This window comes from Magnolia sinica, chromosome 12 (assembly GCF_029962835.1).
Source record: "Magnolia sinica isolate HGM2019 chromosome 12, MsV1, whole genome shotgun sequence".
NCBI lineage: Eukaryota > Viridiplantae > Streptophyta > Magnoliopsida > Magnoliales > Magnoliaceae > Magnolia > Magnolia sinica.
Genome location: NC_080584.1, coordinates 13,975,228 through 13,992,569, shown reverse-complemented (window position 1 = coordinate 13,992,569; position 17,342 = coordinate 13,975,228). Strand labels below are relative to the sequence as shown.

Below are 17,342 nucleotides of genomic sequence, written 5' to 3'. Positions count from 1 at the left end.
TTCAAACGAGGAGCCAGGAAAGTGATTGGAGAAAGGACGGGATATGTCCCGCTGCAGCTCGGGATCGGAGAAAGGACGGCCAACGAGCTCGAAAGGGGAATGGGATGAGGGTATTGAATCGTTGGGGTCGGGCGGCCGTGTTTTCAAAAGGGGAATGGGATTAGGGCTTTATATATATATATATATATATATATATATATATATATATATATATATATATATATATATATATATATATATATATATATATATACGATCCGAGTCGAGATGGGGTCTTGAGCTGTAAAAAACGGCCCGACTCAGATCGAACTCAGTTTTGAGTCAGGCCGAGTCGAGCTTTTTCGGGCCGAGTCGAGCGAGCTAACTCGGTTCGTGTACACCCCTAGTTGTATGACACAACCTCGATTTTCATTAAGCACTACCAGTGGTAAATCGTAGGGCTACACCGGATGATTTAAGTTCTAACAACGATGAAGGCTTTGCCCGACGACCAATCCATGGAGAAGATCATCTAGGTTGTGCTGAAAGAGACTATCGAGGTAAGGCTGAACTTCCTAGTTTTAACGGTCTATTACGCAAAGAAGATTTCCTCGACTGGCTAACTGAAGTAGAACGATATTTTGATTACATGGATGTGTCAGAGTAAAAAAAAAGTGAAATTAGTAGCATTTAAATTAAAATATGGTGCTTCTGCATGGTGGGAGCAATTGTAACTCTCACGTGCCCGACAAAATAGGGCGCCCATCTCATCATGGCCACAGATGAGGCACCTTCTTTGATCACGATTTATTCCTAGTAATTACGAGCGGGTACTATTCCAGCATACTAAAACTGTCGACAGGAGAATCGAACCGTCACCGACTACACCGAAGAATTTCAACGATTGGCAACGTGAAATGACCCGTCAGAAACCGAATCATAAAAGGTAGCATGATTTATAGGTGGGTTACGACCGACGATTCAGGACCGAGTTTAGATGCACCCAGTCGAGATCGTGGTTGAAGCAATTCAATTAGCAGGTAGGGCAGAAATGTAACTTGCAAGAGCTCCTGCTCGACCCTATCCTTTAACTCAACCCCCCATGACGGGTCCCACGTAGGATCCAGTGCTGACACAAGGAAAACAATCAATAGGAGAATGTCATCAACCTCCTGCAACTGCAAACCATGATACGGGGAGCGGGTCATGTAGGCCTCAACGTGTAGCACCCATAACAACGGGCCTGAGTAGGATTCCAATCCTTACGTTCGGATAAGGTCGAACAATTATTACCGTTGTGGCCAACTGGGCCACTTATCTAACACCTGTCATCAACGTCCCGCAACACACTTAACCATAAACGAATGGGACACTAAAGGTGAGGCCGTAGAAGAAGACCGTGGCTTTGATGAACATAAACAAGCCACTGAGGAAGGAGCAGATGGCGATGAATGGACGGGCGAAGATCATGACGAATCTCTAGTTGTAAGGCAATTATTGTACACCTCATGGAAGGAATTACATCTACAGCAACATAATATATTTCGTACGCGGTGCACCGTCAAAGACAAAGTCTGTTATGTGATCATAAACAATGGTAGTAGTGAGAACATTGTCTTAAGAGTGATGGTAGACAAGTTGCAGCTACCAACTATAAAACATCATTCTCTGTATTCAATTGGTTAGATAAAAAAGGTGAACGAGACCAAGAAAACGCTGATTAGGAAACATAATCTTCCACTCCCAACCTAAAATCTACATTGTCCTCAGTGTAAAAGAAATAAGCATGCAATGCACATGGGACAACAAAAATATAAGAGGAGTGATGGAAAGATAATACCTGGACGAAAGAATCAAAAGGCTTTCCAAAGATATGTACGTAAGATCGGGTCAGCACAAGAGAGAAACCAACAGAAGTAAAATAAAAATAACAAAAATAAAATTCTACCTACACCACTTTCGCAGGTACTCTCGATTGCATTTAGCGTATGCAACAAGCCTTTAAACCCCTAAGTTGCCCCTAGTGGACGAGTTGTAGTCTCGTGAGGGTTTGCAGTAATGTTACCCACAAACATTGAACTAACTAATGATAAAAATAAATGAAATGAAGAGCTGGGTTGCCTCCCAGGAGCGCTAAGTATACCGTCTTCAGCCAGACAAATAAAGCAACTACCCTAGTCCTATGAAAGCGGGAAACCTACCTATACCTTCATCAGACTAGGAGATCAATCCTGGTAAACAGGATTAGTCAGAGGTATGGACATGTCCTCTGAATCAAATTTCTCGACAAATGGCTTTAAGCGATGTCCATTTACTTTAAACTCCTTACCATTGTCAGGATCTCTTATCTCAACAGCCCCATGAGGATGTGCAGTGACCACAATGTAAGGGCCAGTCCAACGAGATCAAAGCTTACCTGGAAAGAGATGTAATCGAGAATTATACAATAGGACTTTCTGACCAGGTGTGAATGATTTTCGTAGAATATGTTGGTCATGAAACGCCTTCATTCTGTCTTTGTAAATTCTCGAGTTCTCGTACGCATCATTCCGGATTTCTTCGAGTTCATTCAATTGAACTTTGCGTAGTGAGCCAGCGTTGTCCAGATTGAAATTCAATTTTTTGATTGCCCAGTAGGCTCTATGTTCCAACTCCACAGGCAAGTGGCAAGCCTTCCCATAGATAAGTCTAAAGGGAGACATTCCAATAGGGGTTTTAAACGCAGTATGGTAAGCCCATAAGGCATCAGTCAATCGGATTGACCAATCCTTACGGTCAGGGTTAACCGTTTTCTCCAAAATGTGTTTGATCTCCATATTAGAAATCTCAACTTGCCCACTTGTCTGTGGGTGATATGGGGTGCTCACCTTATGAGAGATATCATATTTCTTCATTAAACTCTCGAATGGCTTATTACAAAAGTGTGAGCCCCCATCACTAATGATAGCTCGAGGCGTTCCGAATCGGGAAAGGATGTTCTCTTTTAGGAATTTAATGACCGTGCGATGGTCATTATTCCGACACGGAATCGCTTCAACCCACTTAGTGACATAGTCTACAGCGAGCAAAATATATAGATTTTCAAAAGATTGGGGAAGTGGTCCCATGAAATCGATGCCTCAGCAATCAAATGCCTCGATGATAAGAATGGGATTCAAAGGCATCGACGGGACAACGCTCCCAATTTTTTACAACGCTCACAAGCTTTGCAAAACTCGTGAGTGTCCCTGAACATAGTGGGCCAGTAAAAGCCACACTGTAAAATCTTGGCTGTGGTCTTTTTAGCAGAAAAGTGACCACCACAGGCCTGTGAGTGACAAAAGGAGATAACACTCTGATGTTCATCGTCTGACACACATCTCCTCAAGATTTGGTCTGAGCAATATTTAAATAAATATGGATCGTCCCAGAAAAAGTTACGTACCTTGGTGAAAAATTTCTTCTTATCTTGCGCAGTCCACTGTGTCGGTATGGAACCTGTGGCAAGATAATTAGCAATATCAGCGAACCAAGGTGAATGGGAGACTCTGAACAATTGTTCATCAGGGAACATGTCATTGATATGTGTCGTTTCAAGGGAATTAGAGGGATTAAGGCGAGAAAGATGGTCAGCCACTACGTTCTCTACTCCCTTTTTATCTTTTATTTCTAGGTCAAATTCCTGGAGTAGGAGGATCCATCGTATCAGGCGGGGCTTAGCATCATTCTTAGACAGAAGATACTTGAGCGCCGCGTGATCAGTGTAAATAATGATCTTGGATCCAATCAAGTAGGACCGAAATTTGTCCAAAGCGAACACTACGGCCAAGAGTTCCTTTTCCGTAGTTGAGTAGTTCACTTGGGCAGGATTTAGAGTCTTACTCGCATAATGAATAACGTAGGGTTTCTTATCTTTTCTCTGGCCTAGAACTGCCCCAAGAGCATAATCAGACGCGTCGCACATAAGTTCAAAAGGAATGCCCCAGTCGGGTGGTTGTATGATGGGTGCACTAGTCAACATGCCCTTAAGCTTAGTGAAAGCTTCCTGACATGGCTCAGTCCACTCGTATGGTGCATCCTTTTGAAGTAGATTACATAAAGGACGAGAGAGGAGACTAAAGTCCTTTATGAATCGCCTGTAAAATCCTGCGTGTCCTAAGAAGGATCGCACGTCTCTAATGTTCTTGGGTGGAGGTAGGTTAGAGATAAAATTGATTTTTACCTTATCCACCTCGATTCCTTTGGACGAGATAATATGTCCAAGGACAATTCCCTTATGAACCATGAAATGACACTTTTCCCAATTAAGTACCAAGTTCTTTTCTTCACATCTTTTCAGCACACATTTAAGACTCTCTAAGCACTCGCTGAAAGATGAACCGAAAATAGAGAAATCGTCCATGAAGACCTCTAGATATTTCCCCACCATGTCAGAAAAGATACTCATCATACATCGCTGAAAGGTGGCAGGGGCATTACATAATCTGAATGGCATCTTTCTGTAGGCAAAGGTGCCGTAGGGACATGTAAATGTAGTCTTTTCCTGGTCCTCAGGGGCGATTTCAATCTGATTGTAGCCCGAATATCCGTCAAGGAAAAAGTAATAGGAATGACCAGCTAGCCTTTCCAAGATTTGATCAATGAAGGGTAAAGGAAAGTGGTCCTTCCTCGTGACGGTATTTAGCTTCCTATAGTCAATGCACATTCTCCAACCAGTAGTAACTCTAGTTGGCACGAGTTCATTATTAGCATTGGCTACGATGGTGATCCCGAACTTCTTAGGAACCACCTGAGTTGGACTCACCCATTGACTATCGGATATGGGGTATATGATACCCACATCCAATAGTTTAAGAACTTCAGCCTTAACCACTTTCCTCATGTTTGGATTTAGTCTACGTTGTGATTGCTGAGCGATTTTCGCATTATCCTCAAGATAAATGCGGTGAGTACAAATCGAGGGGTCGATTCCCTTGAGGTCCGCTATTGTCCATCCAAGGGCTCCCTTATGCTCAATGAGAGTAGATATAAGCATACTCTCCTGTTCTTTCTCCAGGTGGGCAGAGATCACCACCGGGTATGTCTCATCTTGACCTAAATAGACATATTTTAAATCAGATGGCAAAGGTTTTAGGTCAAGCTTCGGCGGCTTGAGGTTAGACGGTAGAGGCACTACATCAGTTTGGGGTAACTCTTCAAATTGTAGCCTCCACCGGTTAACTTTAAGTACCGGTGCAGTATCGAGTAAGGCACACATTTCCCTAATCATGTCATTATCAAAATCATGGGAGTGGGTCAGGCACGTCTCTAGAGGGTCAGAGGATAAGGTCAGAGGTGTCGTATCTTCCACTAAAGAGTCAATCATGTTAATGTCGTGGAAATCGTCATCATTCTCTGAGTTTTTACCGTTATTGAAAAAAATGTTTGACTCCAATGTCATATTCCCAAAAAACATAGTCATGACACCATTCCTGCAATTAATAATTGCGTTTGAAGTGGCAAGGAATGGGCGACCAAGAATGACGGGGATCTGAGTGCTCATGTTATTGATGGGTTCGGTGTCCAGGATGATAAAATCTATAGGGTAGTAAAATCTATCAACTTGGACCAACACATCCTCAATTATCCCTCTTGGTACATGAACAGAGCAATCAGCAAGTTGTAGTGTGGTTAGAGTGAGTTTTAATTCACCCAAACCTAACTGTTTGTATACCGAGTAGGGAATCAAATTGACGCTCGCTCCTAAGTCAAGAAGTGCATGATCAATTCGATGATCCCCAATTACACATGATGTGGTTGGGCTACCGGGATCTTTGAATTTCTGTGGCACGTCTTGCTTTAAGATGACACTCACTTTCTCGGTCAAGAAGATCTTCTTTTGAATATTCTTCCGTCGTTTGGTCGTGCATAAGTCTTTCAGAAATTTGACATATGAAGGTATCTGTTTTACGACATCAAGTAGAGAAATGTTGACTTTCACTTGTTTCAACACCTCTAGGATATCCTGAGAGTTAGAGAGAGGTTTTGGTGCGACCAACCGTTGGGAAAATAGAGCAACTGGCTTTTCTAGAAGTTCCGGTTCTAATTTTTGTGGGGCCTCACTAGATCCATTATTGTTGTCCTCTTCTGGTTCTTGAGGCTTTTCGGGCCTAACCAGAAGGGTTTTATCGATTATCTTCCCACTCCTAAGAGTGGTGATGGATTTAGCGTGCCCCATTTGATTTGAAGAGCTGGGATCACCTATCTCGTATTGCGGTTTAGGATTGGGGAGCGGTTGTGTAGGAAGCATCCCCTTTTCTATAACCGTCATACGTGAATCCATCTTTTGCATAAAGTCTCGCATTGCACGGGTCAGCTCTTACATGGAATTTTGAACCGGTTCTTCTTGAGGTTTTCCCTGATTTGGATTTTGATTGAAGAAACTTTGAGGGGTAGCAGTTTGTCCATTTCTCCAACTAAAGTTTGGATGATTTTTCCAACCAGGATTGTATGTATTAGAGGTTGGTCCATTGAAAGGTCTTTAATAATTATTTACGGTATTGGATTGTTCATTCAACACTTCTCGAAAAGCGGATATTGTAGGACAATTTTCAATTGTATGAATGTTGCAATCACAGATGCCGCAAACACTTTCATTAACCTTATCCTTCTTTCCTTCCATAGCCTCAACTTTCCTTATGAGCGTAGTCACTTTACACTTGAGATCATCCTCTTGTTTCAAGAGATACAATCCACCTTTCTCCTTTAATTGAGTTGGCCTAGACGTGGTGTTCGACTTTGGATAATAGTCTCATGATTGTGTTTTTTCAACAAGACTATCGAGGTAATCCCATACCTCGTCAACATTTTTATTAATGAACTCTCTATTACACATTGTCTCGACCATTTGGCACATGGAAGATGTCAGTCCATCATAGAAAATATTTGTAATGCGCCACGTTTCAAAACTGTGTTGTGGGCATGAACTGACCAAATCCTTGAACCTTTCCCAACATTAGTAAAATGTTTCATCATCCTTTTGGGTAAAGTTCATGATTGCTTTTTTAAGGGTAATTGTTTTATAATGTGGGAAGAATTTCTTTATAAATTCCCTTTGCATATCATTCCATGTGCCAATGGATCTAGGACGCAGTGAATGTAACCACGTCTTAGCCTTCTCTTTTAAGGAAAAAGGAAAGAGTCTCAGCCTGACTGTGTCCTCAGACACATTTTGAAAATACAAAGTGGCTCTGATCTCATCAAACTCTTTCAAATGTAAAAATGGTTCTTCAGATTCAAGCCCATGGAACTTAGGAAGGAGTTGGATAACCCCTGGCTTGATGTCCATATGTCCTGTATTTTCAGAAAAAATCATGCTTGAGGGCGTTCTCACCCCCGCTGGTTGTAAATAATCTCGTAAAGTACGTGGCGGGGGTGCTTGATACACCTCATTTTCATCCTGAATGTCTTCCACTCTAGGTTGGGGTAGAAAAGGTTGGTTCCCAGCCATCACTTCAATTAACTCAGGGGATTTCGAGTGGTGTCTAGTCCTGCGATGGATAGTCAACCCCTCAACCAATCCTCCTTCAGTTAAGAGACGTCGAGTGTTGTCATAGGTCCACTTGGGCATGAAACACTCACAGCCCTTAATCAAATTTGAAACATAATTCTAAGAAAGGAAAAGAAAATCTAGAAAGGAAGAGAGGGTTGGAAATAAGTTACCAAATTGGAGTCCCTAAGTTAAAAACCTGCAAAAGAAAACAAAACAAGTCAGATTCTAAAAAGAAAGTCTAAAATTAGAAAATCCTTAAAAAGAAAGATAGAAGTAAACTAGTTTCTAAAAGAAGAAATTCCTAAAGGAAAGTGGAAATTTCTAAAATAAATTAGGAAACAAAGTTAGATTCTTAAAAAAAAAGGAAAAATTTCTAAAACTAGAAAATAAAAAGTTACTTAAAAGAAGAATCTAAATCTAAAATTAGAAAAGTACAGAAAATAAGAGGAGAAGTTAGAATTAGAAAGTTTCTAAAAATAAAATAAAGGAAAGATGAGTTAGTTTATAAAATTAGAAAAAATTTCTAAAAAGAGAAATAACTAACCTAGTTTCTAAAAAGAGGAAAGTTTCTAAACATAAACTATTTCCTAGAAATAGAAAAATATTAGAATTAGAAATTTCTAAAATTCAAACCCTAATTCTAAAAATAGAAAAAGTAGAGGAATTAGAAAGGGATTACCAATTTAGAAGTTTGTGTCAGGATCCTACAAAACAGGAAAACAGGTTAGTTTCTAAAATAGAAAATCTAAACCTAAAGTTAGAAAAAATCATAATCTTAAACTAATCCTAAAACTAGTTAAGTTCAGAAAAACGTAACCGTCACTCCCCGGCAACGGCGCCAAAAACTTGTTCACTCCCCAAGTATAGGGTTGTGATGTAGTAATAAACTCGGTGAGACCGAGGTCGAATCCTAAGGGACTGAAACCTGTACGTTATCTGAAGCTAACTAGAACTAGAACTAGAATGAGATGAAATCGAAATCAAATATAAATTGATGAATAATGGTGAAATACTAATCTAAAACTTAAGGAATTCAAAGGAAGGAGACTAGGGATTCAGAGGATCCACTTGTAGAGATCAGGGAGATCTTATGCCTGCATCAAGAATCATGGAAATCAAACTGAACTTACTTGATCTAGTCTTCACGAGATGAAAGGTATATGAATTAGAATGGATTTCATCATCAAACCATGCCCAGGAGACAAAACAAATAACAGAATTAAACTAATTACCAACCAATCAATAATGCATGAAGGTTAGGAAGGGTACCGTCATCCGACCATGCCCATGAGACGATGGTGAACAATAGGGCTTCCTGACGTCATAAACATCAAAAGGAGGAAGAAATACTCAAAGCCATCGCAGATCTATTGTAATTTCAGTCATAATAAACCATTAAATAAAACTGAAAGTATTCCTTTTAATTGAACTAAAATCAACATCAGTCAGTCTGGCATAAATCAAAGGCATAGAATCAGTCCCATCACGCCACAAGCTTCACCTCTTAGCCCTAGCTAAGAGGTTTAGCCTAACATAATCAGACTAAATCTCAACATAATTCATAGGAAAAAGAAGAAAAATATATAAAAAATATATAAAAATTTCCAACACTTCTCTCTCCGCCTCTCTTTCTCTATCTGACGTCCCCTGTTCAAGCACACCTTCTTCTCCACGTTTGGAACTCTTTTTATAGCTGCTGGAGTGGTGGAAATCGGATTTGGGAAGCTATCACACGCGCAGCGAAAGCCTTTTCGCAGCCAAGTTCGGGGCTTCATAACTCTCGTGTTCCTTGCATTATTTCTATAAAATTAACGTCTCTTGAAAGTATTTTGGCTGGCCTACACGATGGACGGTTCAGATCTACCATATGATCAAAGATGGTGGGCCACAACTGCCTGAAAAATCAGATTTCGCGGATGTGCGTAGCCTTTCGCATGTCTGGCGCTAACGTGATCGGTGGGCTCCACAGAGGTGTTTTCGAGGAAATCCATCTTGTCCATTAGATTACCCTCAAAATTTCGATCAGAAACGGATGGTTTTTCATGTCCATTGACTCAGAATCAAAGAAGAAATCATTCACACATCAATTTGAACGTTGCAGGGCAGTCCACTTATGGCCTCTGTATCGCGCACGTGTGCTTGCATGGGTCCAAAAATTCAGCATAGGTTTGAAGCATTCATGGCCCTCTACAAGATGGACAGTTTAGATTAGCCGTATGTACGCTTTGCGGGGCCCACTAGCGTCCACAAATCGGCCGCCGTTCGTCCGTCCGCAGCGCCAAAACGGCAACTGCCATTTTGGGAAGAAGACGCGGGTCAGCGCCTGCTGACCCGCGTTAGTCAGTTCAGTGCACGGCGGTACGTGTGCACTATATGTACACATGTTGTACATACAGGGCCCACTGTAATGTCTATGCAAGATCCGATCCATCCATTTGTTTTGTTAGCTCATTTAATGAGTTGAGCCCAAGATTGAAGCATTTTCAGGTACCAGGCGGGCCCCAAATCACTGATTTATGGGCTGATCTGTCCGTTGGGCCACTTCTAGATGGATCCAATAGCTGAAATTTGACATGTATGGTTAGTTTTTGGTCCTCGAGCCATGTATAAAGTTTTGAACCAATCGGATGGCAAGAACCCTGTGATCTTGCATTCTGCGCCAGTTTCGTGCCTCTTTAACGTGAATGGCTTGATTTCCTCGGATCCCTGGCATGTAAATTCTTCAGTCTTAGTTCTCTGGAGTGCCTCCCTTGCTCTGGTGACTTCGGAGTGTTAAATCCACACTTTTAGCACCTTTTTTCAGTCCATGCTCGTAAATACACTCTGCATCACAAACACGATTAAATCGGGCCATTAAACGGTATCATGCTTGTAAATCCATGCAATAACTGGGTCTGATATGCAATATTTGACCCACAACATCCTTCTCGATCTTTTGTGAGCTTCAGGCCTGTTATAACAGGTGTATTTACAGCTTTACAGTCGACCATCTGAAACTTCTCAAGAAGTTCCTTTGTGTACTTCTTCTAAGATATGAAAATGCGGTCGACTTGTTGCTTCACTTCAATGCCCAAGAAAAAAGACATCAATCCACCATCAGTCATCTCGAATTCTTTAAACATAGCCCGCTTGAATTCTTCAAACATCGCTTGGTTGTTCCTAGTGAACAGCAGATCATCAACATATAAACAAGCGATAAGCATATCACCACGGGCATTCTTCTTTGTGTAGACGGCATGCTCATACGGACATTTGACGAAACCATTCTCTTGAAGACAACCATTGATACGTGCATTACAAGCATGGGGAGCTTGCTTCAACCCATACAGGGCTTTCTTCAGCCAATACACCTTATGTTCCTCTCCTTGCATGACAAACCCTTTAGGCTGATCAACGTATACTTCTTCTTCGAGTACCCCATTTAGGAATGTCGATTTCACATCCAGTTGGTAGATCATCTAACTGTGATAAGCTGCAAGGGAGATAATCATTCTTATAGTGTCAAGGCAAGCAATTGGGGTGAAAACTTCTTCATAGTCTACCCCATATTTCTGTTTGTAGCCTTTTGCTACGACCCTTGCCTTATATCGTTCGATCTTACCATCGGCATTCCGCTTGATTTTGTACACCCATTTGAGACCAATGGTCTTCTGGCTTTTGGGGAGTGAGGTCAACTCCTATGTTCGATTCTTCTCGATGGCATGAATCTCTTCTTCCATAGCCTTTCTCCAACATTCTTCATTCACAGCCTCCTCGAATGTGAGAGGCTCGTGATTCGCATACAGGCAGAGTAAATTCACCTACTCAGTTTCTGCATAGATGTCGTTGAGGCTTCTCATTTTAATAGGAGCCAAGGGTGAAGGAGAATCGGATGAAGATGTGCTGGATGAATTCTGATTTGATGAAGTACTTCCAGAAGAGATGGAGCGTACTCCTGGACTTCTGCGATCCGAAGGGGGTGATGTGGGTGTCTGCTCTTGCTTCTCATGTCACTCTTCTTCGTATTCTTTGACCTCGACTTGCTTTTCTTTGGCTAACTTTCCCTCGTTCCATTTCCATGTTTCTTCCTCACAAAATACCATATCTCTACTCACCACCAGCTTATTGGTTGGTGGGTTGTAGAGCTTGTATGCCTTTGACTCTTCGCTGTAGCCGATGAAGATGCACTTCTTGCCACGATCATCAAGCTTTTTCCTTCTTGCTTCTGGAACTTGAGCGTAGGCGACACACCCACAGATCTTAAGGTGTGCCACGCTCGGCTTGTATCCACTCTATGCTTCTTGCGGTGTCTAGAATTTGACACTCTTAATCGGACACCTATTGAGCAGATAGGCAGTACATGCAACTGCCTCTGCCCAGAAATTCTTTGGCAGACTTTTCTCCTTCAGTATGGTCCTCGTCATATCGAGGATGGTGCGGTTCTTCTGTTCCGCAATTCCATTTTGTTGTGGCGTGTACGCTGTAGTATGTTGTTACTTAATGCCATGTTCCCTACAGTATTCTCAAAAAACATTTGAGGTGTACTCCCCACCTCTGTCAGATCGAAGGGTTTTGATTTTAAGACCACTTTCTTTTTCAACAAGGGCCTTAAAATTTTTTAAAATAGTAAAAGCATCAGACTTCTCTTTGATTACATACACCCATAATTTTCTACTGAAATCGTCATTGAATGTAATAAAGTATTTATTACCTCCAAGAGAGATTGGATCTAATGGTCCACAGATGTCAAGTGTGAACCAACTGCAATAGTTCTCTTGCTCTTCGGGATACTCTACTCGGAAAGTTGTTCCTTTGTTGTTTCCCAAGTGTGCACTCCTCACACACATGTTCTGAAGCTTCAATAGTAAGCAAGTCATGCACCATGCTTGATGAGGACAGAAGTTTCAGGCCACTGAAATTTAGATGGCCAAAGCGAAGATGCCACATCCAGGAATCATTCTTTGCTTTTCCATAAAAATGCTTCTCAAGCATTGTGTTTATATGGAGAGGAAACATACAGTTCTTTGCCATCTGGACTTTTACAATCAAACGTCCATGCATATCTTTAATGGAAAGAGAAGAGTTCTCCATGTGTATGACATACCCTTTTTCGAGAAGTTGTTCGGGACTCAGTATGTTACTCTTCATGTTAGGCACGTAGTACACATTGGAGATATAGTTTGGAACACCATTCTTCTGAAAGATTTGGATTTTACCTTTACCTTTCACAGGCGTTTTTGATGAGTCTTCAAACACTACATCGCCATGAACTCCTTCTGTGAGTTCGACAAAGAGTTTCTTGTCACCGCGCATGTGATTACTTGCACCCGTGTCGAGATACCATACATCCTGCTGATCACTACCTTTCTCTTGTGCAAGGAGAAGTGTGGAGCTTTCTTGTTCATGGCCTGATGCTTCAACATAGTTGGATAGCTCGTCTTGAGTCACCGGCTTGCTCCAGCAATCAGATGCATAGTGGCCAAGCTTGTTGTAGTTATAGCATTGGATATTCTTTGTACTTCCTTGTCCACGCATAGATCTACCTCTACCATTCCCTCTTCCACGGAAATTGGTATTTTTCTGCTGGTTTTGGCCATGGCTTTGTTGGTATCCGTGCCCTCTGCCTCTTGCGCGATTGTTAGCAAAACGTCCACCATGTTGTGAACTTCCACGTCCACCATTGTTATTATTCAGAGTCAATCTTGACTCTAAAGCTTGTTCCATCGGCATGGAACTGGTATTCTTCTGTATTCGTTGCTCATGAACTTGTAACAATTCCATCAACTCCTCAATGGAGAGTTTCTCAATATCTTTTGATTCTTCGATCGCCACAACCACATACTCAAACTTGACTGTGAGGGATCGAAGTATCTTTTCAATAACTCGAACATCTTCAATCTTTTCACCATTTCTTTTCAAATTATTGATAGTTACAAGCAAACATGAAAAATAATCAGTAATATTTTCACCTTCCTTCATGCGAGTCGCTTCGAACTCGGCTCTTAATGTTTGAAGGCAAACCCGCTTCACTCGATCTACACCCTTGAAGATGGTGCCAAGAGTATCCCATGCTTGCTTGCTTGATATTGCTTTGGCAATCTTCGCGAAGGTGGATTCATCCAACCCTTGATAGAGGAGAAACAAAGCTTTATTGTCTCTCTTCCTCTGATTTTTTAAAGCGATCTTTTTTTCATTGGTGAAGGCAGCTTCTTCTTCCATAGTGGGTTCTTCATACCCATCCGTGACGATCTCCCATAATTCTTGCGACCTGAATAATGCCTTCATTTGGAGCACCATTTTTCATAGTTGTCCTTTGACAACTTAAGAACTTACAGCTGGATTGTGCTAGCTATCTTTTTTATATATATTTTTAAAAAACGGCTGATTTTTTTAAAAAAGAATATAGATGAAAAAATCTGAATATTTTTTAAACAAATTTTTTTTGGCTAAAATCTGATTTTTTAAAACAGATTTTTTTTTTTTTTTTTTTTTGCTGCAATCTCTTTTTTTTTTTGCAAACAGATTTTTTTGCAATCTGATTTTTTTTTTTATAACAAATTGTTGCTGCAATCTAATTTTTGAAAATAGATTTTTTCAATCGGATTTTTTAAACGCAGATTTTTTTTTTTGCTGGAAACTGTTTCTGATAAAAAAACTGGACCTGTGGGTTGTGGGCCCACCACAACTGACGTATCAAACGAATCTGGTAGACCCAACACAGGGAGTGCGAGACCTCCTTCTCACGACTGATTTGTCTTGGGTATTGCAAACCCAAAACAGATAGTGTAGAGCCTCCTTCTTACGGTTGATTTGTCTTAGGTATTGCAGACCCAAAACAGGTAGTGTAGAACCTCCTTCTTACGGCTGATGAGGCCCAAGGATCAGTAGCTTTGATACCAATTTGTTGGGTTGTAAACTCCACCTTTTGCTGATGAGTGGCTGCAGCCACCACAAAAATTAGAAAGCTTTAAAAACTAAAAGAAGAAGAAGAGCCTTGGACTGCTGTATTGGAATTGAATTAAAAATCGTATTACACTGCTGCCTATTTATAGGCTTTCTTATTGTGTGAAATTACTAAACTATCCTTGTCTAGATTCATCATAGTGGTAGCTAAAGAAAGAAAAAATAATCCAGAAAAATCTAGAAAGAAATCTACACAGCTAGCAATCTGATCTTAGAAAAAAAAAAATCTAATCTAACAGCTTGCTCATAAGATATGCACATGGTTTTCAATTTGCAAAAATCACCGTATCCAACACTACGAGCTCTTTGAAAACTTGTACTATTTTTTCTAAGTTTTTTCAGTATTATATTTAATATTTAAAAATTATGAATAATATATATAAATAATATCAAGTGGTGCTGAGTTGAGTTTTGTCACATTTTGTTAAGCCTTTTTTATTTTCAAATTTAATTTCAATATATTGCAAAATAGTCATCTTTATTTGCACTTGTAATGGAAGTTGGAAAACATTTTGGGCACAAAAATTATGGGGGCAACTATGATGTATATGTCACATCGATGTCATTCATCCGTTTTGATGGCTTATTTTAAGACATGAGCCCAAAAATAAGGTAGATCCAAAGCTCAAGTAAACAATACTTAACAATAAATTGTGGAAATTAAACACCCATAGTTAATAACTTAATGGGGATCACAAGTTTTGGATCAAGGTGATTATTTTTTTCTCTTTATACATATCTGTATAATCTCATGAAAAAGGTAGATGACAAATAAATATCATTGTAGACTCTAGGAAAGCTTTAACTTTCAACAGTTAAGGTTCGTTGGGGATCAATATTTCATGTGGTGGGATTCACCTGAGCTTTGGGTTTGCCTCATTTTAACCTCATGCTCTACATTGATCTTGTGGAATAGATAGATGGCATGGATATCACATATTCATTATGGTAGGGACTATGCCTTTTTAGTATATAGAAACACATGAAATATGCGTAAGATTTTCTAAGATGTCGAAGTAGTAATTCTAGGTTCTGCCAAACAAATAATGATAAAAATTCAGATCCTATGCTTTCCACAAACAGAAAAAATCATATTTATTACAATGTGATTGGGCTACATTATCACATACTGCATTTAAGTTAGATTAGGTACTACTCTTGCATGTTCGAGCTCCGAACTGGCAGAGGTTGCGAGGGCCATTGAGGGGCCACTGTGATGTATGATTTTTATCCACATTGTCCATCTATTTTTCCATATTATTTTAGAGTAATGAACCAAAATATAGCAGATCAAAGGCTCAAGTGGACCGCACCATAGGAAACAGCAGTGCTAAGGACACCCACCATTGAAACCTTCTTATGGTCCACCATGCCGTGTATTTTCCATCCAACCTATTGATATGGTCATAAATACATGAATGAAGTGTAAAAACAAATATCATCTTGATCCAAAACTTATGTGGTCCCTGAGAATTTTTCAATGGTAGGAATTTAATCCACATCTTGTGGTCCATTTGAACTTTTTATCTTCATTATTTATAGGATCAAAATCTAAAATGATATGAAAAAAATAGATGGACAGTGCGGATAAAATTCATACATCATGGTGGCCCCTCAATGGCCCTCAGAGCATCCACTTGTCCCGAGTTCTGAACAGGCAGGGCAGTTCCTAATCCGCGCTTAATGCAGAAGTGCTCACAATCTCAGTGATTACATGGACCATTCACAATAAAGGTAGTAGAAATTTCATGTTGATGGCAAGTGGATTATCAGGATTCTAATGATAACCCATTTGCAGCAATTTGGAGCATGATTAGGAAAATCAAATAGGTTTTAAGATTTTGCCAAGTTTTTTTCAAATTGAGAGAATTTGACCAGATCTCTCTCTCTCGTCCTGGTGAAATCTGGTCGAGTCAATTTCGAAATCTACCATAGAAGGGCTGCATGTTAATATACATATATATCATCGGTCCAAACAAAGTTGAGTTAGAAACAATGGTCCAGACAGACAATTTCTAACTCGCCCTTGTATGGATCGGGATATCTGGTCAGTAAGATCTTTGCCACGCAGAACAAAGACAGTCTCCCTTCTTAGATGAATGTTCTGCATCAATGTAGACATGGTATACCGACGGACATGGCATTCGTGTGACTAACCAACCAACTGGTAGCCCTACTGTGAATTGATCTAATCTGGTTGAATGATCTTAACCATCAATTCGGATACCTTACCGGAGAAGATGGAATCATGGCAGTAGTTGATGATGGCAAGAAAATGTAGGGCTCTCAATGAGCTGTGTAATACGAAAGGTGGAATATTAGGATCGAACTACGCACCGTATATGAAAATCAATATAACTGAATTGAAACTACATACCAGTTAAGGGACCCATTGGAGAATTGAGAATCTCCGGCAACTTACACCTTTAGAAGAAGCAAGGATAGGAGAGAATAGTGTGTGTAGGTTTATGACCTTGCCTAATTAAACGCAGGGATGGACGTTATGAGGTCGAGTACCATCTTCCTTGGGAGATAATTACTCCAAGTCCACGGTGCTTCTCTGGACTCCTCACAGAGATTCCTCGAATCCACTAAGAGAGAAAATAGAAATACATTCTATAAATCTTAAATAAATTGATTGATAATATTTTTATAAAAAAAAAAAAAAAAAATTTACAATGTGATATGAACCTTAAGAAGTTTTAGATTCAAACTACAACTCAAACTCCCTGAAATCGTGACTTACTATAAATAGAAGCCATGATTCCCATTAGACTTCATGTTTTGGGACAAAAATAGTAAGTGTGCTTAACCATGTTATTCTCCTAATTTTTCTAAGAACTTTTAATGTTGGACACAACTCAAAGCTCAAAGGATGAAGAGTTATAATCAAACTAAAACTTACTATAAA

General features: G+C 40.1%; 1 non-coding gene across 1 annotated transcript; it reads left to right on the top strand.

Moving 5' to 3' along the window:
* Positions 1-6,902: 6,902 nt before the first annotated feature.
* LOC131222017 (small nucleolar RNA R71) lies at positions 6,903-7,009 on the top strand. The gene has a single exon (XR_009159727.1). It is a non-coding gene; the product is annotated as a small nucleolar RNA R71 (small nucleolar RNA).
* The last annotated feature ends 10,333 nt before the right edge of the window (positions 7,010-17,342 follow it).